A 23,593-nucleotide genomic window follows, 5' to 3' on the forward strand; every position below is an offset into this window, starting at 1 on the left:
CTGCTAATAAAATTAAAAGCAATAGGTTTGTTTGGTTTTTTTTTTTGTGAAAACTGAAATGAGATTAAATAGAAATTTATTGTGGCTTTAAAACTGAAGCTATAATTTGCTTCATTTTCTGCTAAGGATTATGTTAAGGATTATCTGTTAGGGATAAATAGACCAAACCGAGGAAAATAATGAGAACATGTATACAGAATTCTAGCTGTCAAGATAGAGATAAATGGGGAGAAGAGCTCACTTAAATACAGAGAATTGGATAAACTCTTTCCCACAACTCTGAAGTAACTGGAGCGTCGTATTTCAGATGTGATACAAAATTTAATAAATTTGTCAGGCCTGAATTGATAAAATATGAGTGAATAGGCAAAACATTGTACCTCAACCTGAGAAATATGACCACAAAGTGTTCCCAAAATTGATAAAACTGTTAGTCTGAGTCCAGCAATGTGAATAGCATCTCTGCCAGGCCTTGACTGGCAGCAGCAAGACTTAGGTCCAATTAGTAAACATCCAGCTCAAGCCCTCAAACAGAAACCGTAGGAAATTAAATCAAACTGACTGGATACTCAATGAACTATACTTTTCCACTTGCAAAAAGAGAATCAAATGTCTTACAAAATAGTTGGTCTGTCTCATCTCATTGAAGAAAGAGAATGAAAAGAGAGAGTAACAGAGAATAGGATAGTACATACTAAAACAAGCGACAAGCTACTCAGCTTGCCTGGTATTCAGACCAGGTGTTGGCTATAAACAACAAATGAGAAGAAACGGGCATGACACAAGTGTTAAACACTCATATATTTTTATTTCCTTTCTTTCTTCAACCTATAAGGAGTATTTTGGGGGATATATTCAGATAGAAAAACAAATCTAAAGTATTTTAATTTACTTCAGACTGACTTAAAACATTTGCTGGACATTACTTTCCAGCTTTGCTCCAAAAGCACAGAATCGTGTTGTTCTGTACATTGTTTTCTTTGTTCTTTTCTCTACAGGCCCTTTTGTGAGTACTTGCCATAGTTTGAAGTCAGGCATTCACTGAGAAATTAAAATGTATTTCTGCAAAGCTTGTATAAGTCATTAATTTCACATTACACAAACTATTCTGTAAAAGCAGGAATATCAAACCTGTATTCACTGTCTTAACCATTGTCCTTTCATTAAAAATCTTAGAAATAGAATTACTATTTGGGAATTCTTTGCCTCAGATCTTCCATAGCTTCCAACGTTTCCAACCCATGGAAGCAACATTAATTTTGGCATTTCCTAACTCTTTAAGGCTTTGATTTTTTATTTGTTGAGAAAAAAGTAGGAATACAGAAATTGTATCATGTGGTATCATATCATAGAATCATAGAATCATAGAATGGTTAGAGTTGGAAGAGAAGCTGTTCTCCGCAGGGCTGCTCTCAACCCATGCTCTGGCCAGCCTGTTGTTTTACTTGGAATTTCCATGACCCACATGCAGGACCTTGCACTCGGCCTCGTTGAACTTCATGAGGTTTGCGTGGGCCCACCTGCCAAGGCTGTCCAGGTCCCTCTGGATGGCATCCCTTCCCTCCAACATGTTGGCTGCGCCACAGAATTTGGTATCATCAGCAAACTTGCTGAGAGTGCACTCAATCCATGTGACCAACAGAGATGTTAAACAACAGTGGTCCCAATACTGACCCCTGAGGGACGCTACTAATCACTGGTTTCCACTTGGACAAGGACCCATTGACATGGAGTCATCACCCGCAACTCTTTGTGTGCATCCATCCAGCCAATTCCTTTTCCACTGAGTGATCCATGCATCAAATCCATTTCTGTCCAAATTAGATGGGTGATAAACTCAAAATAAATTTATTCTGACCAAAAGTTTTTTAGCAGAGAACCAACTAGAAATTAGGTTTATCAAAATTGTTTATCACGCCAAAGTTTATAAACCACAGGTTCAGAATGTACTAGGAATTAATTTTGCACAACAGACTCAAGAATTCTTAAGCTTTAGAAATGAGGATCCAAAATGTGCACAGTCACTCAGCTATAAGATGAGGACTCCAAACATCCAGGAGTTTCCTTGCACGGCATCCCTACCCAAAAGGTGAGACGCACTACTCTGAGCAGGACTGACTCAATTTGCCCTCCGGTGGGGCTCCCTTTATACCCTAGTTCAATCTGATCTCTGGTTATATATGGTCATGTCAGCTCTTATTGGCTGGGGGCCATAGTTTCCTTATCCCTTGACCAAGGTGTGTATGTGACAGTTGGCACTCACCCAAGGGTTATACGTGACCACACTGTAAAGGTGCAAAAAGTCAGGGCACGAAAAGTAAGGATGCAGTGGTCCTAAAGCCACCAGTCTTTTGTCAGGGTGGGAGGACCCACCATAGCTCCAGAGCAGAGAACATATAGCCCATGCAGCCTGTGGTGAAGACCACGGTAATGCAGATTGTTACCCTGCAGCCCATGGAGGTCCATGGTAGAGCAGATATCCACCCTGCAGTCTGCAGAGGACCCCACACTGGATCATATAAACATTGCCATGCCTGATGTTTATATGCTACTAAATCATATGGCAAAATATTTCTAAATACGTAGTATGTTCCTCCCTTTATATCGTGGCAGGTAGTGACCTTTTAATCTCATGTAACAGTTGTCCTCATATTAATGATAAAATCTTAGGTTTCTTGCTCTCAGCACTCTAGTTGGAAAGCAGTTCCAGAGCCTTACTAGTTTAATTTTAAAAGCATTCTTCTAATTATGAGTTAAACGCATTCATGGTCTATCTGTATAAAATGATTCATGATATAACAATCACTTCTTGAGTGCCTACTTTATGCTACCTGATTTTTCAAGATGACACATACAAACTCGATGTATAATGAGTGCAGTCTAAAAGATGAACACTAAAGATTAATTATAGACTGTACTGAATAGTCCATCTCTTCCTTTTTTAACTTACTATTAGATGCCTTAAGAAATTCGTTGAAAAACTTATTTCCCAAATGTAACAGTACTCCAAGAATACACTCAAGCAAGATCCAGATAAGGGCAACCTCTCTAAACGCTTTATAATTTGTTGCTCTTTCATTCGGAGAAAAATTAATCTATTGGTTTAACATTAAATATTTTTTTAAAAAATTCATTGTGCCTCCCTTTTGAGGTTATAGTGTCAACTTGCCAATCTCACTGACTCTGTGATCTTTCCTGAAGATGTTAAGAGTTGCGGGTTTTTTCCAAAACTTCCCCCCTCCTCCCCACCCACCCCCCACAGATTAGTAGCATATTACAGCAGTGTTAGCAGTGTTTGTTCTATAGGAAAATGTACAGTCGAATTTCAATGACTGACTGATAGATAGATAGATAAACAGAAAGACAGACAGACAGACAGATTGATAGATAGCATAATATCATTTTAAACCGACCATTTTTTATAAGTGGTATCATATTATACCAAATCAAATGCATAGGCTCAATGAATCAGATAAACAAAAACAAACAAAAAAATAAATCCATGGGTTAATCTAATGTATTATTGCCTGCCCACTAGAAGCATATCCGTTGTAAAGCTACAGATATGTTTCAGTTGCCTCTAGTTTTGAGACTGTTTTGATCTTCCCAGGGAAGTTGAGACTAATACCCTACAACCATCCATAACACATTGAGTTCTGGTTTTATTAAGGAATAAGATAGGGACAGCTAGAAAAAACAAATATGAGAAAGTTGAAAATTGAAACTTTGGCTATTGTCTGAGGTTATATTAGGACACAATTATTCTTTTGAAGGTGCTTTGAAACAGAATAACTGTTGTCAAGATTCCCTTGCAAAGGGCAGTAATTAAGTTCAGCAAGAAGTTGCTGGTGTTGCTATTTTTTTCCCAGATTTTTTCCCATTTCATAACATTGGTACAAGAGATTTCACAATAGGATCATAGTAGTAAAATCAGTCATTTTATGTAATTCTGGAAATATTCAGACATTTCTTGTAATGACCAAATGGAAAAATAAGATAGTGAAATGTAATGCTTATAATGCAAATCATTTCAATAAATGACTGACATTTTTACCTGTTCCACAAAATGACAGAGAAGCAGACATTTCATGAAGTGCCTAAAAGAGTAATAATTTTATGGAAAACTATTCTTCTGTATATACAGGCTAAGAATAACATATTTGGCCATGCTCCCTCATGAGAAAAAATGACTCAGAATATGGCTGAGAGGTGAAAAGGTTAACTTACTTTGTAGTAATTCATGGACATAGATCATATGTTGCTGGTAAGAAGGAAATTGAAGTTTTTAGGATGTTGTCTGTGGGCCTGCATATAATGTGGATAAGAAGGTTTGTTAGAATTAGCAAAGAACTGTTTCTATTATTAGAAATTAGCCAAAACAAATGGAAATGGACCTGAGAAAACTGTGGAAAATATGGTAATATTTTATTGTAAAAAAAAAAAAAAGTATGAGTGTTATGCAGCAGTTTTATTGGGTGGTAAACTGATCTGTACTCAAAGCTCACAACAGATCACAAATTTTCTTAATCTCGGCTATGATGCAACCAACATATGCTTAGACATAAGTGTACAGATGTAATTTTACTTACTTTTTTCTATCTTGCTATGCATGAAAAAAAAAAGAATAAAATAAACCTGGTTCTCAGCTTATGTTCAAAGAAAAACAAATTTCCAGATTTTAATCTTGCTATAGAGATTTTTATTTTTCCTTGCAGCGGGTGGCCCTTCCTTTTCATCCAATTAAACTGTAAAACTTGATTCCTGTGCCAAATCTTATGCCACTGAATAAATGTGAGAATCAGCTTTGGCACCTCTGCTGCACCCTGTACAAAAATTTCTTGCATTATCACCTGTAGTCAAGGACTTCACACTGTTGCTTTTTCAAATATTTTGTTTTAATCTGCACTTTTTAGATCCTACTAAAATTAATATAGAGCGCAATCATTCTATTTTGATCTCCATTAATCCTGACATCCTCAGACAGGCAAATTTACTTTCATAATATTGGAATTCCAGATGGAAAAACCCGTCTGATCTCATTTGCTCTTTCATAAAGTATAGTAAAGTGGGACTATAGTTTATGAAATCATTTTGTAAATTTCAAAAATAAATACTTGACATCAGATTTGCTGTTAAAACATAAAAGTTTGTTTTTCTAGGGAAGATATACCAATTTGGTATTTGTTTATTTTTTTAAATATGGGCATTTGAAATATTTAGAGAAAAAGGAAAAGTTACAGTGCTTTCAAGGTATGAAAGAAAAAAAAAATCTGTTCTTTGAAACACAAAACTTGTTTCAAAAGCTATATATTCTTACCTTATTTTCCACCAGAATATCTAGAAGTAATGGTGTTTGAATGTAAAATTTCATGGGTAACATACAAAAAATATCATATATCTATAAGTATATTCTATATTTATCCTATCAATGTAATCTTAGTACAGCCTTATTGTGGTCTCTGGAACAGTCCTAAGTCACCTGAGTACCCTTTGTTTACCTTTCCCTGCCTAACAGACATACCAAGGCTTGAACGGAGAAATGTTTCCCTATTAATTGTATCTTAGTGGACCACTTAAACCATTGGACCTTCTATGACACCCTCACCAGCCTGTTCAGCTCCTGCAGATTGGTCTGTAGGGCATCACCACAATGGGTCTGGTTACTAGTGCCCTACATTACATGATTTTGACGGGTAAATTAAACTCTTCATTTGCTTTATTCTCCAAATTAAATTACTTATATAATTAGGTTTTTACTTTGATTTTTTTTTTAATTTTTATGGGAACAAAATTGTTATGAGCCAGAAAGAAGCGTGCTCATATATATGTATGTATACATACATATAAGTTAAAATAATTTTTATTTTTCATTCCCACATTGTTGCTAGTTATGAGGAAGGTGTGAGGGGCAAATTTTAATGCAATAAAAAAGGTTTGCTGTTTTATTTCCTTTTCTAGTTGTAGTCATACAGTGTTGTACAGCGCTTCATTCCAGGTGACTTAATTTCTACCTGAAAGATCACATTTTCACTAATTCCAGCAACAATTTGACGGGTGGATGAGTCAGTTAAGGAAAAGGGAGCAGGTAAAAAGCACTGTATAGGATATAGGCTAGAAAGTTCAGACAGGCCAAATAGTGAATAGGATAGAGTAGAATAGAATAGAATAGAATAGAATAGAATAGAATAGAATAGAATAGAGCAGAACTGTATCTGCAGGTATATAAACACCTAATACCTATTTAACAGCTTCTCATCTATCCTTCCTGCCGCAGCGCTATCCATATTTCATTCAGTAACATACCATATCTCTACATCCATTTTCTAGAAATGTTCTAAAATTAATATTGAGAGTAATTTATCAAGGGCATATTAAGGCCTCTTGGATCCAGGCTATACATTATTGCATTTATTATAATGTGTCTGATTTACAGATTGGTGATCATTTGAAAGCAAAATCATGAATGCTATCTCAACCAACACGTAATGAAACAAAATATAAATCCAATAAAACATCAAAAAGAAAAGCAAAATCATAACCAAACAATAACTGACAAAACATTGTATTTCACTGTAGCATACCTAACTGTATTACAGTGTTCTCTACCAAAGTACATTTTCCATATTGAACTGTTCCCAGATCTCAAAAAAACCCAAACAAAGCTTGTTCACCAGCCTGGAATTTTATAAACAAAAAATCCAGTACAAAAATCCAGTTGTTAAATCCAGACAAATAGTTAAAAATACAGTCCAATTCCAATCCCTTTTTTATCTTCCTGGCCTTTTGCTGGACTTGGTCCAGTATGTCCTTTTCTATTTGGTACTGGGGTACCCTGAACTGGACACAGCACTCCAGATGTGAGTGTGAATAGAGATTAAGGACTACCTCCCTTCATCTGCTGGCAACTCTCCTCCTAATGAAACCATAGAGGCTGTCAGACTTCTCAGCTGCAAGGGTAAATCACTGACCCATGGTCAGCTTTTTGTAGACCAGGACCCTTAAGTCCTTTTCCGCAAAGTTGCTTTCTAGCCAGTAAGCTCTGAGCCTGCAGTGATGCATGGCTTATTTCTCCCCAGGCACCAGAATTAGGATCTCCCTTTGCTGAACTCCATGAGATTCCTCTTGGCCCATTTGTCCAGCTCATTGAGGTGCCTCTGAATGGCAGCATACCCATCTGGTACATCAACCTCTCCTAGTTTTATACCACCTGAAAATTTGCTGAGTATGTGTGCTCTGTCCCAGAATCCAGGTCATTAATGAAGGAGTTAAACAACACTGGACCCAATATTGACTCCTGGAGTACTCCACTAGTAACAGGCCTCCAGCTGGACTGTGTGCCACTGATCACCACCCTTTAAGCCTGGAAGTTCAACGAGTTTTAGTCCACCTTCCTGTCTCCTTATGTAGCCTTTACATCACCAGTCCATCTATGGTGAGACAGTGTCAAATAGCCATACTAAAGTCAAGTTAAAAAGAAAAAAACCCACAATCCGCAGCTCTTGTCACATCCACCGAGCTAGTAATTTCATCATGGAAGACTATCAGGCTGCTCAGGCATGATTTCCCTTTTGTAAGGTCATGTTGGTTATTTCCAGTCACCATCATGTCCTTCATGTATCTTGGAATGTTTTCCAGGATTATCTACTCTATTACCTGCCCAAGGACTTAAGTAAGGCAGATCCTCTTTCTTGCCCTTCATGAAAATAAGAGTGACATTTGCTTTCTTCCAGTTCTTAGGAACCTCTTCCAATCACCATGGACTTTCTAAGATAATTGAGAGTAGCCTTGCAATCACATCAGTCAGCTCCCTCAACTCTTAAGGGTGAATCCCAGGTTGAGTTCATTTCCTTGCAAACATAGCTAAAAAAATAAATAAACAAACTTGATCAATATATCACACAACGAAGCTAAGCATTTGATACAATATACTCTGGACTGAAATCTTTTCTTACATCTTCTTTAAACAATATTCCACCTCAACAGTTTAAATCCAATTTTTCATTTGCACCACAGAACAAAACCTGCTGCTGTGGTTTCCTAGCAAAGGAGAAATGATTGAAATTATACAGGCTTCAGAGAACTGGTCATTTGACAAGGTTTTTGTTTATTTGTTTGTGTGTTTGTGAATATTAACTGAATGACCCTCTTCTTTCTTACACTTCCCAAAAGGTTTCAGATGCCGTGTGCTGCAGTAGCTAACCCTGAGACGGGCTGTTTTGGTGGCCCCTCCTCAGCCCTCTACATGGGTCCAGGGAGCTCAGCCCTGCAGTTTTAGATGTGATCCGCTTGACTCCTGCCTTCTTACGGCATTCAACAGAGCAGGTATTTTTTATTCAACTGCTGCAGCTGGGAAATTTACAGTGGACACCCAGTATTCTGGGATCTGTCTGGCTGCTCTCACAATATGGTACTTTGCCGCTTCCAGCTTTTCAATGCTGAAGCAGTGTTGTTGCCATTGGCAACCACAGCCCGCTATTAACATGCAGCCATTATGTTGCAGAAGTATTGAACACCAGATGAAAGTGCTATTCGGTGGTAATTTGTAAACAATACAAGGCATCAGCATTACCAAGGAAGATTTTCTAGGGGAAAAGAAGGATTTAGATGCCAAAACCATTCTAGACTTGGTCAGGCTTAAATTGTCAGTTATAAAAACACACACATGCAAAAAAATATTTTAATTAACATTATAGATTATGTAGAATTTTTAGAAATTCAGAAAGAGTCCTAGGTGTCCAAACTTCATTTTATCATTTAACTTTGAACTAATTAAACACCAACAAAATTATATCAAGCAACTGCTATGAAATGTTCTTTAATAATTCTCCTGGTACAGGTAGTCACATCACAACTGAATGTCAACCCATCATTAGGGACTGGGAAAAAAGTAATTTCCCTAATAGAGAAATTAACTAAAATGCCACAGAGTGTTGTTGGGATTTTTTAACTGATCATGTTGAAGCCACTGATTGTACAAAACCAGCCTCAGCGGGATAGAGAAAGGTTGATAAATTTTGCAGTAACAAAGTCTCATAAACTGCCATTTGATTTAGGGAAACTAACTTTTAATCAGTGGTAACAGACAGAATTCTAAACCACTAACAAAATATATGTTTGGAAGCTTTTTGAATAATCATGAGAATGATAGAATGGCAGAATGGCAATGAGTTGAGCCATCTAAACTACTCCAAATCTAGGCCAACAAATAAATATATCAGAATATTTCATTATGTTTCAAAAATTCATAAAGTATTTTTGCCAGACTAATTACATGTTTCCCCCTACCGATAGGGTTGCTTGTGATTTTTTAATATTTCTATCCTTTCAAGTGGAATTATATGAGATAAAGACCAACCTTAAGAGCTCCACTAGATACATTTATGAAATACTAAACATCTGGGGTCAGAAGAGTCAACTGTTGCAAAATGTTGTTCTATTTACTTTAATAAAGATATGTTTATTTTCATCTAATGCAGGAAAAAAATTAATACAACTTATCTGTCCTCAGGTGGGCAGCCAGGGCTTTTAGGCAGCTAAGTCATTCTCTTCAATTCCTCTCACTTACCTCCATATTCACCAGACTTCTGCGGATACTCAGTCAGGGCTTGCAAGTGAATCATATTAGAAACTACAGGAATAGGTTCAAGCGGACATGGACAAGATGCTACATAACTGAATTTCATATTTGTGTCTAACTTCGAAAGCTTTATCAGTGGGACCTGAACTGAGAGTCTCAAAGTAGGCAATGTGCCAGCTTTGTGATCTCCTCTGTCCTGGACTCCCTCCTCAGTGTATCTCTGGAGATGCATGTGATCCCCAAAGTCAGTTTCTTGGCCACTGACTCCATGCAATATGTGGGGATGTTTCTTCATTACTATCAGATAATCCTTAGCCTTGGGGATTTCAATGGAATTCATCAACATCCTTGGTAAATAGTGTTGTTCATCATCTTGCCTGCACACCAGGTCACTAGAAGTTGGTTTTGCACATATTCTTCTAATGATTTGATGTTCACAGAATACTGTAGGTCATATAAGCACATCCTTCAGAATTTCCGAAATATACCACAGTATATTTCTCACAGTTGTGGACCTATGCCATCAAAATGTTGGCCATCTGGAGTGATTGTTTTACTTTGCAGACCAACTTTAGAGATGAGCTCCTAGCGTCTGTGCACAGAATCCATAATTCTGTCCCAATTTGCCCTTACCACCCAGTACTTCCTGGTGACTGTTTTCCTCAGTAAGAAGTAAAATCTCTGTCAAACTCTCTCTTCATATGACCGTCCTCCTCACAATCCAGGTAACAACATGCCAACCATAACTACTGTGACTTGTTGGTTAAGACAAAGGCAATGCGGTCTTTTTTTTTTTTTTTTTTTACAAATCAGTTCCTGAAAGAGGAGTCTAAAATAATTTTCCTGTCAATTTCTACGTGTCAATGCATATCTCACTTCAGGATCTCTCTATTCATAGAATCATAGAATCATAGAATCATAGGGTTGGAAGGGACCTCTGGAGATCATCTAGTCCAACCCCCCTGCCAGAGCAGGGTCACCTAGAGCAGGTTGCACAGGAACGTGTCCAGGCAGGTTTTCAATGTCTCCAGAGACGGAGACTCCACCACCTCTCTGGGCAGCCTGTTCCAGTGCTCTGCCACCCTCAAAGTAAAGAAGTTCCTCCTCATGTTTAGGTGGAACTTCCTATGCTCAAGTTTGTACCTGTTACCTCTTGTCCTGTTTCCGGGCACCACTGAAAAGAGCCTGTCCCCGTCCTCCTGACATCCACCCTGTAAGTATTTATAAGCCTTGATAAGGTCCCCCCCTCAGTCATCTTTTTCCAGACTGAAGAGACCCAAATCCCTCAGTCTTTCTTCATAAGAGACGTGTTCGAGTCCCCTAATCATCGTGGTAGCTCTCTGCTGCACCCTCTCCAGCAGTTCCCTGTCTATTATGTAGCTTTTGGGTAGATCTGATGTTTTCTGCGTCTTAACTGAGTGAAGTTTCAGTAAATTAAGCTTTCTGATTCAGATTATATGTTTGAGATGATTACGTTTTTGAAGAATATCCTGATCATGTTATTAATCATATAATCATAGAACAGCTCAGATGGGAAGGGTCTTTGAAAGATCATCTTGTCCAAACTTTCGTGGAAAAGGGAACCTAGATGAGTTCACCTACCACCCTGTCCAATTGCATCTTGAAAACCTCCAGTGATGGGAACTCTACCACAGATTTGTTGAGACTGAGACCTGCAGCTCCAGAGTCCAATGGTGCAAGGATATGTCTATTCAGCATTGGCCCCAAAACTGTGATAGCAGTCAGGGGATAGTACAGACATTAGTCTTTATCTGGGTTGTGCAAGAAGGAGAACGTTTTGCATCTTCTTCCAGGACTGCTTGTTATGAGCTGGTTTCTCATTGTGCATACTACTCAAAGTGTGTGTCCATCAGAAAAAGGTTCTTGCAATCTACAGTGAAGATAGATAAGAGAATAAGATATCTGCCACTGGACTATTGAACTGTGACTACATGCATGTGCCTCATCTACGGTGGTGTCTAGACATGTTGTGGATCCCTAATATATGGTAGATGAATGACAACCAATGAGACTCTGTTTATACAGCGCTCAGCCAAGTAGGGTCTTGATACAATTATTAAAAAGCTTTTCTGCTATAGAAATCCTAATACAGATAAGACTGGATCTGCAATGTCAAAACCGCTTATTTTCATCATTTGTAATCTACTGAAAAAAGTGGAAAAGTAAAACAGAGACTATAGGAAATCATTTCAAATCTTACTGAAAGTAATTGCCTGAAAGTATGAGTGTTAACAACTAACACATCAAAGGAGTGTCTGGCAGCCATCATGGTGGCAGCTAAAAGTGAATGAAATGCAGGTTCCTCTGATCTGAACCTGGGCTTCAAACTTTAACTTGTCATTAAAATCCTGGCTACCGTTTGCTGGTCAAAGTCAGAACGGTATTTGACCATGTAATATTTTTTTTAGTTCAAGATTAAGTAATTTTATGCAGTAAAATAATGCTAGAATTAATCAATAGTATTAAAGATGTGAAGAAATCCTGAAGAATTAATGAGGGACCACATGGCAGTGAATTGAAATCTCTTAGGAGTTACATATACATAACTAAAAATAGGAAAATTTTCAATTGATTTTGAAACAAATAGACAACCAGGAGAGTTGACCATAATGGTCATATAAGAAGCTGTGCATTCTGAAGTCTAGATGTTGTGAAATTATAGAAGGCTATAGAGAAAGCAGCTGCAAAGTTAAAAAGGATTAGAGATAAAGGTATTGTTTAAGTTTTCAGCAGGTGCATAGTCATGAAAGTAGAAGATAAACCATGTAGTGATGACAGACATAAATCCATGAACTAACGCAAGGTCAAAAATAATACAAAGGTTAGAAAAATATCAAAGATGATAGGAGAATAACACCAAGAAGAAAAATACAAAAGACTGAAACATGATTTACTTTGTTCTTTGATATAAAAAAAATAATGACGGTATATTTCTATTTGATACTGGAAATATCAAGTAAAGGCAAAGCGGTAAGCTCAAAAAGGAAATACCTTACCTATTTGAAAAATTAAAGAAAAAAATATATATCTCTGGTTATAAAATTCTTATTATATTGCCTAGTTTCACTTTAGCCTATTAGAGATCTTACCAAAATGATGCTTCTTCTATAGTCTTTGAAATAAAAAATAAACTCATAATGGGATTGAATGCAGCGTGGATTTGCTAAAGTTTGTTGAAAAATGTTAAAGCATTAGAATAAGATAACTCATTCTCTTTGACAAATTATTTTCCAAACAAGAGAATTGCATTAGGTTTCATCTCTCTGAACTTCAATAGATAGAAACACTATCAGATGGAAATTATCAGCCAATGTGAAGAAAATGAAGATTTGTACTGGCATAATAGGTTATGTAAAGAACCGTTTGAAATGTTGCCAATGTGTAATGATGAAGAGGAAGCCATCAGAATTGAATGAGACTAATTTGGGAAATCTTGAAGAACAAGAATATGATGGACTGATATTATTTAATGTTTTTTTTTTTTATCTTTTGTTTGGTTTTGGTTTATTTTTAGTTAATTACGTCTGTTGACAACTTTGAGAGTCCGTTGTGAAAACTGAGGACTAATGAAATACACCAGAAATATCTGAATAATCTTGAGGAGTAAATCAGATTACATTTAAGAGCATTAACTCAAAATGATCTGAAAATTGGAGTTTGCTTATAAATTTTGAGATTTTTCCATTGGAAATGAAGAAGAGGAGAAAAAGACTTAACCTACCCATGTCTTAGTACAGAGGGGAATTTAGCTCAACTGAGCTAAAATGGCTGATGGCTACATTTTAGATGTTTATATGACAGTTGATCATCCCAAACTCCTTTTGCAGTCAGAAAAGAGAAATAAGCACTTTTAGGAAGTGAATACTGCAAACAATTTTAAGCATCTGTCTTGGGATGAGACGGATTGTGCCCTGAGAAGTGCTTACCTTTGTGAAGGAAGAATGGACTTCTACCTAAATTGTAAAAAGAAAAAAAAGTAATGTTCTTCCAGTCAGGAGAATACTGTTTTGGTTGACTATGACATACCATCAGATGTGACAATGAAAACGGCAAATGCACTCTTAGGATGTATTGAGTGAGGCAGTAGAAACGGAGCAATATACTAAACTTCTTAAATACACAGATGAGATTTTATCTGAAATACTCTGAACAGGGCTTCCATGATAAGAAAAGTGAACTCTAACTGAGAAATATGTTGAAAGGTATTAGTCCATAGTGCACAAGAAAAAAGAAAAAGCTATTTAAGATAAAAAACAATACTGGCATGTAAAATAATAAATTGATGATGTATATTTTTAGGGTGGAGATTAGAAGAGTGTTTCTAACCATCAGAAGATTGAAGTATACAGCTTTTTAAAAGAATAGTTGGGCCAGAAAAAAACTAATATGAAACTTCATCAGTTTACAAAATGGATGTATGTGTCTGTAGGCAAAACAGCCACTTGACTTCATAGTCCAAGAAATACAATCCTGTTAAAGTCTCTGATATTGTATTAAGGAAACTATTGTGTTGTGAAATATTTCAGCAAGGACAAATCTGTGCCTGCAGAGACAATATGAAAAAAATACTTTTGCAAATGTTAATGCCTCATAAAGAAAGGGCTTAAGTAGGGAAAACAATATAAAATTAGCTTCAAACTAGAAAAAAAACACAATGTTATCAAATTTTGGGAGCATTCATATCTGAAAGAAAAGTGGAAGTGAAGCTTTATGATTCATTCCCATCCTTAATTAAATAACATGATTATTGTCTTTTTTAATGAAAAGCTAATTTCACATGGCCTGTTAGTTTTTTTTTTACCCTGTTAAGATACTAGTTAGTAAATGTTGAACATATTTGTTAATAAGAAGGATTTTCAATTTACATTTTAATACCTTTTTATTTCATACCGTAATTTAATTACAAACATAAAGTACGTGCAATACTTTGTAATATTGAGAGCTGGTATAGCAGATGACCTTTATTTTAGCGAAATTTGCCATTTTAAAGTAAGGTATATAATGTGGGATTCTATGCCACACTTTGGAGACTTAAATTTAGGGATAAATAAACCTAGTGGGATAGCGTTTGAGTCCAGAACACCTATGTTTAGGTGTTTATATGCAAATTTCTATACATAAGCTAGTTGTCTAAGTTGCCATGGAGATCTATGGCGAGTTAATTAGTACAGTGAATGGATCCTAGAGAGCTATTAAGCCCAGAGCCTTTAGGAGTTCCACTCCTAACCCACACATAAGAGTAGTGCCATTTAAGAAACCCAAGGGCATCTGACACAAGATGTGGAGCGGCAGCTATGTGCAATAAGCTGAGGCATTTCAAAGGATGTTAGATGCCTAGTGTGAGCATCAGACTTGAGCCTTTAAGGTAGTTAGTCAGACAGAGTCAATTTCTGGAGATGCCTGCCTCCTCCTATCCCTATGGAGAAGAACACAGGTGATTCCCTATATGGTGGAAGAAGATGGGAAGGGAAGGGAAGGGAAGGGAAGGGAAGGGAAGGGAAGGGAAGGGAAGGGAATGGGAAAAAAATTCAGACAGCAGTTGGGGAGACTTCCCAGGATGTGGTGAAAAGGAAGAATTAAGAAGGATTTCTCTTTTTCAAAGTGAAACACTGTGATGGACTCACTGAATGCATCAGATGAGCAACATTTAAAAAAGAATGAAGGTTTCTTTGCAACATAGGTGTAAACAATGAAATTTATTGCCACAGGAGGTAAGAAGCCAAAACTAACTGAAGAAATTAATGGAAGAAATTCACTTGAAAGGTAGTAAGTATAACAGGGTAGATACAATGTCCAGTTGGATAAGCCACCTGTCCTATAGTAACTAAGAGCACACTGAAGTTTCACAAAAAGAGGAAAGAATTGTAAGTAGAAGGTTATGAATTCTGGTGCTCCCTCACTGTTGTTCTTTAGAGGAACTGTTACTTGTGTGTTATACCAGCCATTAATACAATGACGTATGTTATGCCACCCTCTCATCTTATACCAAAACCTGTTTTCCAGAGCCAAGCCAGGACTCCATCCTGAATTGCTATTGAATTCATTTGGCCATGTGACATGATCACTCATTGGAGATACTGTGAAAAGGCAACAAACTCCATCCCATTATTTCTTTGCCTTTTTAATTTCAGTCTTCATTCTCACATCTCATCTGTTTTCCTTCTCACTTTATAGCTGCTATTGTTGTAATTTCAAATCTGCATTTCTGTTTTACCCTGCCCCTCACCCTCTACACACACACACATACATACACACATGCACAATCACACACACAGAGGTGTAAGTCCTTGCTTTTCTTTTCCATTTGATTTTCTCTCTGTTCTTATACACATTTACCATATATCTTATGCCCACTTGCTATCATTTATTATCAGTCCTGATGATAAATGATGATGATGATTTATCATCCTGGCTAACCAAGGAGGTCCCAGTTGACTGGGGGTTAGCAAATGTGATGCTTGTCTACAAGAAGGGCCGGAAAGAGGATCTGAGGAACTACAGGCCTGTCAGCCTGACCTTGTTGCCAGGGAAGGTTATGGAGCAGATCATCTTGAGCGCCATCATACAGCATGTACAGCACTACTGGGTGATCAGGCACAATCAGCATGGGTTTATGAAAGGCAGGTCCTGCTTGACTAACCTGGTGTCCTTCTACGACAAGGTGACCTACTTAGTAGATGAGTGAAAGGTTGTGGACGTTGTCTACCCAGAATTTAAAAAAGCCCTTGACACTGTTTCCCACAGCATCCTCCTGGAGGAACTGGCTGCTCAAGGCTTGGATGAGTGTACTCTTCGCTGAGTAAAAAACTGGCTGGATCACCAAGCCCAAAGAGTGGTGGTGAATGGAGTTAAATCCAGTTGACAGCTGGTCACAAGTGGTGTTCCCCAGTCCCCCAGATGCCAAAGCACCCTGGCTTGTATCAGAAACAGTGTGTCCAGCAGGACTAGGGAAGTTATCCCCCTGTACTCAGCACTGGTGAGGCCCAACCTAAAATACTGTGTTCAGTTTTGGGCCCCTCATTACAAGAAAGGCACTGAGGTGCTAGAGCATGTTCAAAGAAAAGCAACAAAGCTGGTGAAAGGTTTAGAGCACAAATCTTGTGAGGAGACACTGAGGGAACTGGGGTTGTTTAGTCTGGAGGAAAGGATGCTGAGGGGAGACCTTATAGTTCTCTACAACTACCTGAAAGGAGGTTGTAGAGAGGTGGAGGTTGGTCTCTTCTCCCAAGTAACAAGTGATAGGACAAGAGGAAATGGCCTCATGTTGCTCCAGGGGAGTTTTAGATTGGATATTAGGAAAAATTTCTTTACCAAAAGGGTTGTCAGGCATTGGAACAGGTTGCCCAGGGAAGTGGTGGAGTCACCATCCCTGGAGGTATTTAAAAGACAGGTAGATGTGGTGGTTAAGGACATGGTTTAGTGGTGGACTTGGCAGTGTTAGATTGATGTTTGGGCTCAATGATCTTAAAGGTCTTTTCCAACCTAAAAGATTGTATGATTCTATCCTCCTTCCTGCTCAAAAAAACAGAAACAAATCAAGCAAACAGCAGTACCATCAAGTTGTGTATTAAATGAACCTAAGTAACCATGTAATTATTCTCACTCTATTGCCGCTGCTCTTTATTGCTCTCACTTATTGTGTCATCTTTCATACTGTAAGACTGTGGGCTCCTTGGGGAAGGGACCGCATCATTTATTTTCTCTTTGAAGTACCTTCACCACCTCAGGCACTTTGCAAGTAACAAATAATAATAATAACCATTAATCAGGTAATCGGATCAGTAGAAAGCACCAGTCATTGACAACTAAAATCTCAACAACAGTAGGCAGGTTCCTACTTCAGAATTTAGAAAGTCTTTTCTTTCTGCTCCTTTCTATTTAAGAAGCCAACTTACTTTATCCAACATAAAATACAGAATCTCTCAAACAGCCTTTATTTGCCCTTACTTTTATTTTTTTTCCTTTAGACTGCAAGGAGAGTGAAATCTACAATCCTTACATTTAAGTGGCCCATGGCTGAAAATATGTATCTCATTTCTGATCATTCCAAATAGCAAAGGTGATTAAAACTGAGGTTATTGGTTCAGTTGAGAGCGCACTGAAATTGCTAGAGCTTAAGGTCTACGTTATCAGAGGAGGTAAAGGCATTTGATTTCATTAGATGCCATTGAAATCCAATGAGTTTTCAGCACCTAACTAGTATAATCAAGGATGACTGAATCCAAGATGACACAGCATTTCCAAGCAGCTGGTAGCAAGAGGTATTTTTATAAGGCAGCTTATCTGCACTGTTGGAACCAGACAAATTTCTTTTTTTTTTGTTTTTTTGCTCAGAAAGGCAAAAAAAATGTTTTCAATAGTATTCCAAAATGACCAGTTGATATTAAGATTTTTTTACTTTCCCCTGACTGGTAACGACTAGGCATACAGTGTATTTCTGCTTATTATCCATTAACATCTTACTCTATTTGTATCTATATCCAAAGCTTTCATATAATTATTCTTTACAGATTTAATTATAGCAAGACACCATATAATGTTGATGAAAGGCCTTTAATTTTAGTCCTAAGACTTAGAAGAATTTCCAGAATAAATGGTAGAATGATGTTCTCTTTATTACAACAAATAAAGTGTTGTAATTGAAAATATAGATAGAGACACACTTTAGGCACAGATCGTTATGTAATTCTAGTGTATACATCAGTTTAATCTCTGAATGCTTCCCATTTTCCCCAATACCCATTTTTCTTCTTCCCCAGTTCTGTCATTCTTTCCTGCATAATCTAAAGGCTTATTCTACTTAGCATTAGCTGTCTGTTTTCTTCCCCCTGACTTTTCTATTCATATTTTTAATACTAAATACTCATATATATTAATATTCATATTTCTAACACTAAATAAATCAGATACTGAAATAGTTGCATGAGCCTACCTTTTCTATATATCTTCTTATCTACTAGTTGGCCCTAAACTAAGGTCATACCCTTTTTTTAACCTAGTTTTTATATGTAAGCTCATAAAAGGTTTATGCACATAGCTTCTATATATTTATATATCAATAGATAAAACCTAAATGGTATATATAAATCATTTCTGAAAACTTATTTCTCCAGAATGCCAGGTTTACAGGAGATAAGTAAAAAAATTAAACAAGTGAGGGAAGTGAGGAGGATGATGATAAGTAAAATTCATTTATACATATATATTTATACACATATATAGTAACTCCCATAGAGATACAGGTATCTCATATGCTCTACTCTAGCTCTTTTTCTTTTTTTTTTTTATATTATTCTTAGCCAGTAACTCATTTATAAATTGGATTATAACCTCTTTGGGACAGAAACCATGTTTTATTTCTACAGTGAGACACACAGCATACCTTTGGGGATTTGACACTAAACCCCAACATAGATGGCTTCATATTTCATGTGCTGCCCTGGGTGTTTCTTCCCACAGCATGTAACTTGGAGCAAGATGCTCTTTTCCATGTCTTTTTTCAATTTGCCAACACAGCTGCCAGAAAGTTTGGTTAGAGCATGTGGTAGCACTCTTGTGATATTTTAAACAATACAGAATGGGTAAGAGTAGTAACAAAGCCCTCTCTCGGGGATTTTATAAAAACTTAGAATCACAATCTGTACATGGGGATCCTGGAGGGTATCCACTCTGCCACCACGTGATAGTGCTTGTGCCATTCAATTTTATTAGTGTAACCCGTGAGGCTATATGGATTAGCACATTTTCATTCTCCTCGGTTTCCTGCTTTTTGCTGAGTGAAATGACTGAAAGCTCCCACATTCAACTTTATAGTCATTAGAAGAACTTCTCTCATCTATTCATCACAAAATATGTGCTAAGTGTAGGGGGAACTGGTGTTGGTGTGCTTTTGGTTGTTTTTCCCAAAGGTAGCATGTGGACCATGCGTAAGAAGTTATTTATAAGCCGACTGATGCTGCAGAACTGGATGTAGACTTATAGAAAGAAGCAAAGGGGGAAGGGTTATAAAGCAGCATAACTTTCTCCCTATTATTTGAGAGGGATCACACTTTTGGCAGTTGGTGTTTATGGAAAAAAAGGTGTAAGTAAAAGCTCAGTTAATGCATTGCTTGCGCTGTAACCCTGAGTTACTATGTACCTCATACTGTTGTGCTTGATATTTGCTGTTTTCCTTTTCTACCACTGGACCCTAAGCAATTGTTATGACACATCCTGTGGTGTATGTTGGCATTCAGCTGCTAAAGACTCTGCATCCGCCACGTTATCACTACAGTGCTGGGAGTGTGCTGTGACTCTTCTGTGATCAAGCCTGATAACTGATAGTGCTCTCGCCTACTGGTTGTGGTATACACTTGCCCCTTTCTCCATTAACCCACACACCAAGTAGCTAAACCATGACATTATTTGAAAACAAGAAATGCCTTTCTTTCAACTGAACAAATGCCATTTTTTTATTTTGTTATGCTGCTTGAACTTGATATATTACAGGGCTTCAATAGCATTAGATTTACAACATTACAGCCAGGACTCTTATTGTTAACATTAAGTGATGCTGTTGCAGGCACTGGTTTCACATACATTGCACTGCAGCACTGCACCCTTTGGTTGTGACAGATTTTTGTGCTATGCTACTCAATTATTGGGCGTCTATTGAGCAAAATCACTGAGCCAGGTTTTATAAATACATAGCTGACAATTACATTTCCCTACACAGCCTCATGCCTTGCAGTTCACTGTCTTTAACCAGCGTGTGTCTCTAATAATTGGTTTTCTTCTGGCATCATCTCTGTAGCTAGTGTTGAGTGGGAGTGTGGTGCAGGCTGTTCTTGTACTTTCATGGGGGAGGAGATACTGTGATTTCAGACACAACCCCAGCTGTTAGCTTCTGAACTGCCCGAATTCTTGATTCTTCCCATAGTCTTTAAACAAGAACTGTGTTCTGAGTTTATGACTGGCAGTTACTTCACTGCCTGTTGCATTGTGTGTGCCAGTGCTACCAGGGATGTTGCGCTCAGCCCTGTCTGCGGAGGATAAGGTCACTTTTTGTGAGACTTTCTTTGATCATACAGCTGCATCCAGGGGAGAAGCAGTGACTGTGGGGAGGAAAAGGGAGGTGAGGAAATGCCCATTGGATCATAAGTTGGTAGAAGAGGAGTCTCAGTATTTGTTTCCTCTCTTGGCAAGCAAATTAATGGTTAAATAAAGCTTACTCGTGCCAATCCTTTGAAGAAGCTAATTTCCCCTGCCTGCCTCTGTACTGGAGTGCTATCTATAAAAATGTTGCCCACTTCTTTACTTGGAATGGGACTTTGGCATTAACTTTATGGATCCTGACTCCGTACAGTGGCCTTGTACTTTCTTGTTCATTAAAGGAATATTTGTCCTGCCAACCCCACAACCATTCTTATTCCTCCAATATTTCATTTGAGTATTTTCTTCTCCATGGTTGCCTGTTAATGCTTGATCCCAACATGCATTTATTAGGTGACGTCTTCAGACAAATACCAGGGAATGAGGTACCTTTCAGCATCTTTGGTACATCCTTTGCTGTAAGACTGCAACTTATATCAGGAATGGGAAAGTGTCAGAACATGCAGCAATTCTCCTTTCCTCCTTCTTCTTGTGTCCAGCTGCTGTCCTAAGATGGACCAAGATCCCTGATGCCCTAAAGATCTATCATTTAGCTATAGTTCCTCTGGTAGGTCTTAGAATATTAGCTGGTGTAAGGTAACCTTAAAAATAACTTTACATCAATGCAGATAGCAGCTAAGCAAGGCATAATAAAAATGATAGAAAATATAACAACAGATTGACTTTAGTTATGGCTAAGTAACTGGGACATGTTAGAAGACTCACAAATGAGAAATGAGACAGACAGAGGTCAACAGACCAGCTCAGTTAAACATCAGAAAGCTTATTTTTTTAAATAGAATAACATGTTGTTATGTTAATAGATGTTTGCCATACACAAATTAGAATAACTTCATATTAATAATATCCAATTATTTCATATAGACTAATACAATTTTATACTAGCAATAAGATAATAATTGAGAGGTTTACACCAAGATACTCTTCCCCTGTTGCAGAACTTGTATTCATGCCAAAGTTCCCATCTGTAGATGTCCTGAGAACATCATTAGAATACAGTCTTTGAAGTTAGGGAAATTAGACAAAATTTCATCGCTGATATATTGGTCACATTTTAATGGTCTTCACAATATAATATAAAGATTTGAGTATAAACATCTGAGGTTTTTTTTCTTATAAACTATTGCTCTAATCACAGATTTCATAAACTGCTTTATATATCTATAATAATATATATAACCCCCACTATGTTTTATCTAAATTACTTTGTTATTTATTTTTTCATTCTGCATTTCAGATTTTAAATTAAAAAGAAAGACTTATTGGGGTGGGTGTATGTTTGTTATTTTACCAGTCTCTTTTTTCTAGGTAAGTTCCTTAAATTCCCTGGACTCCCAGCTTGTGTCTGTGTCAGCAGTATCCTTGGGCACTGATGTTGTTCAGTCATTTTCTTGTTTAGCAAGTCCCTTTTCCGTGTTAACTCAGTGGCTACTCATCAGTTACTGATATATTTGGGAATAGTAGGCAGAGACTTACTCGAGTGTCGTCTTCACCTTGACAGTGGATGTCTCCAAGAAAGAGCCATTTTGAGCAAGTATCTTCATTCCCTGATTGCCATGAGGGTTCAGTCACAGAGATGTGACATCTGGGCTTCGCTTGGGATTCACTTTCAGTTTGCACTCACTTGTGTCCTGGTTTGAGGTAAAACAGAACCAACTTTCTGTTCAGTAATTTTGCTTCTTCACTAGGCCTCTTCTAACTCTCTGAAATTAACAACATATTGTGCAGAAAACGGTTCATTCTCAGAATGATAAGACCAATGTTTACAATTAGCGCCTAGGAATGGTACGCAGAGAGGCTCTTGCTTATACTTATTGCTATAACAACCAAGGTCAGCTAATTTCTTTATTTGCCCTGTTGGAGTGTCGGAAATGGAAAAGCTTTGAGGGTCCCACCCGCAGGGAGGAGCAGACAGCACAGGTGACCCAAAATTGACCAACAAGGGTATTCCATCCCATCTGCCCTATGCTCAGTATAAAAGCTGAGGGATCAAAGCGTCAAACCCTCTTTCTTCAATGGCCAACAGCAGAGGAGGACCCTGTCTGTTCATCTGCCTTTGATCGTGATCTGTGTGTTCCTGACTCCAGATCCAGAATCCAGTTCCCACTCATTGCTGAGTCCAGTCTGGGACTTCCCCAGTGCCTGCTGGTGATGTCATCCTGGAAGCTTAATACGGTTTTGTATACATAGTATCTATTTCATTATTTCCTTTTTATTTTATTATTAATATTTCATTAACGTAGTTTATGCCTTCTAAAGTCATAAATCTCTTTATTGGTCCTCCTCCTTTCCTTGTGTGAGAGGTGGGGGGAGAGCATCTGTCACTGGCCATTGGCCAATTTGGCCAAAACCATGACAACTTGTTCCTGTGTTAGTACTGCATTGTATTCCTTTCTGGTTTTAATACCTTTTAAAGAGCCTGCAGCTGTTGCTTATACTCATGTTGCTGCATAGTGACCCTGTTCTGCAGATAACAAGGAATCTCTGATTTTCCTCCTACAAAAACATCTAATACATTTTTACTTTATACACACTTGAAAAGTTTTACCACTGACTTCCATATCCCTGTGATCAAACTCTAAGTTGGCTTTGCCACAGGATTTTTAGAGTCATCTCAACATTTTTCTTTCATCTGGGACATTTGCATGTGTGGATTAGTTATTATGTGTAGATTGACTTCAGGCAAGAATTCATAGTGCAGCGCATGAGTGTGGATCTAGTCATGTTTCTAACTTTACATGTCTCCACTGCTAAATAAGAGAGAAAAAGAAACTGATTCCTGGCCCTGGAGAAAAATGGAACTGACTGTTTTATGTCCTTGGTTCTTAAGACTAGCCCCTTTAA

Source organism: Rissa tridactyla, chromosome 1 (genome assembly GCF_028500815.1).
Source record: "Rissa tridactyla isolate bRisTri1 chromosome 1, bRisTri1.patW.cur.20221130, whole genome shotgun sequence".
NCBI lineage: Eukaryota > Metazoa > Chordata > Aves > Charadriiformes > Laridae > Rissa > Rissa tridactyla.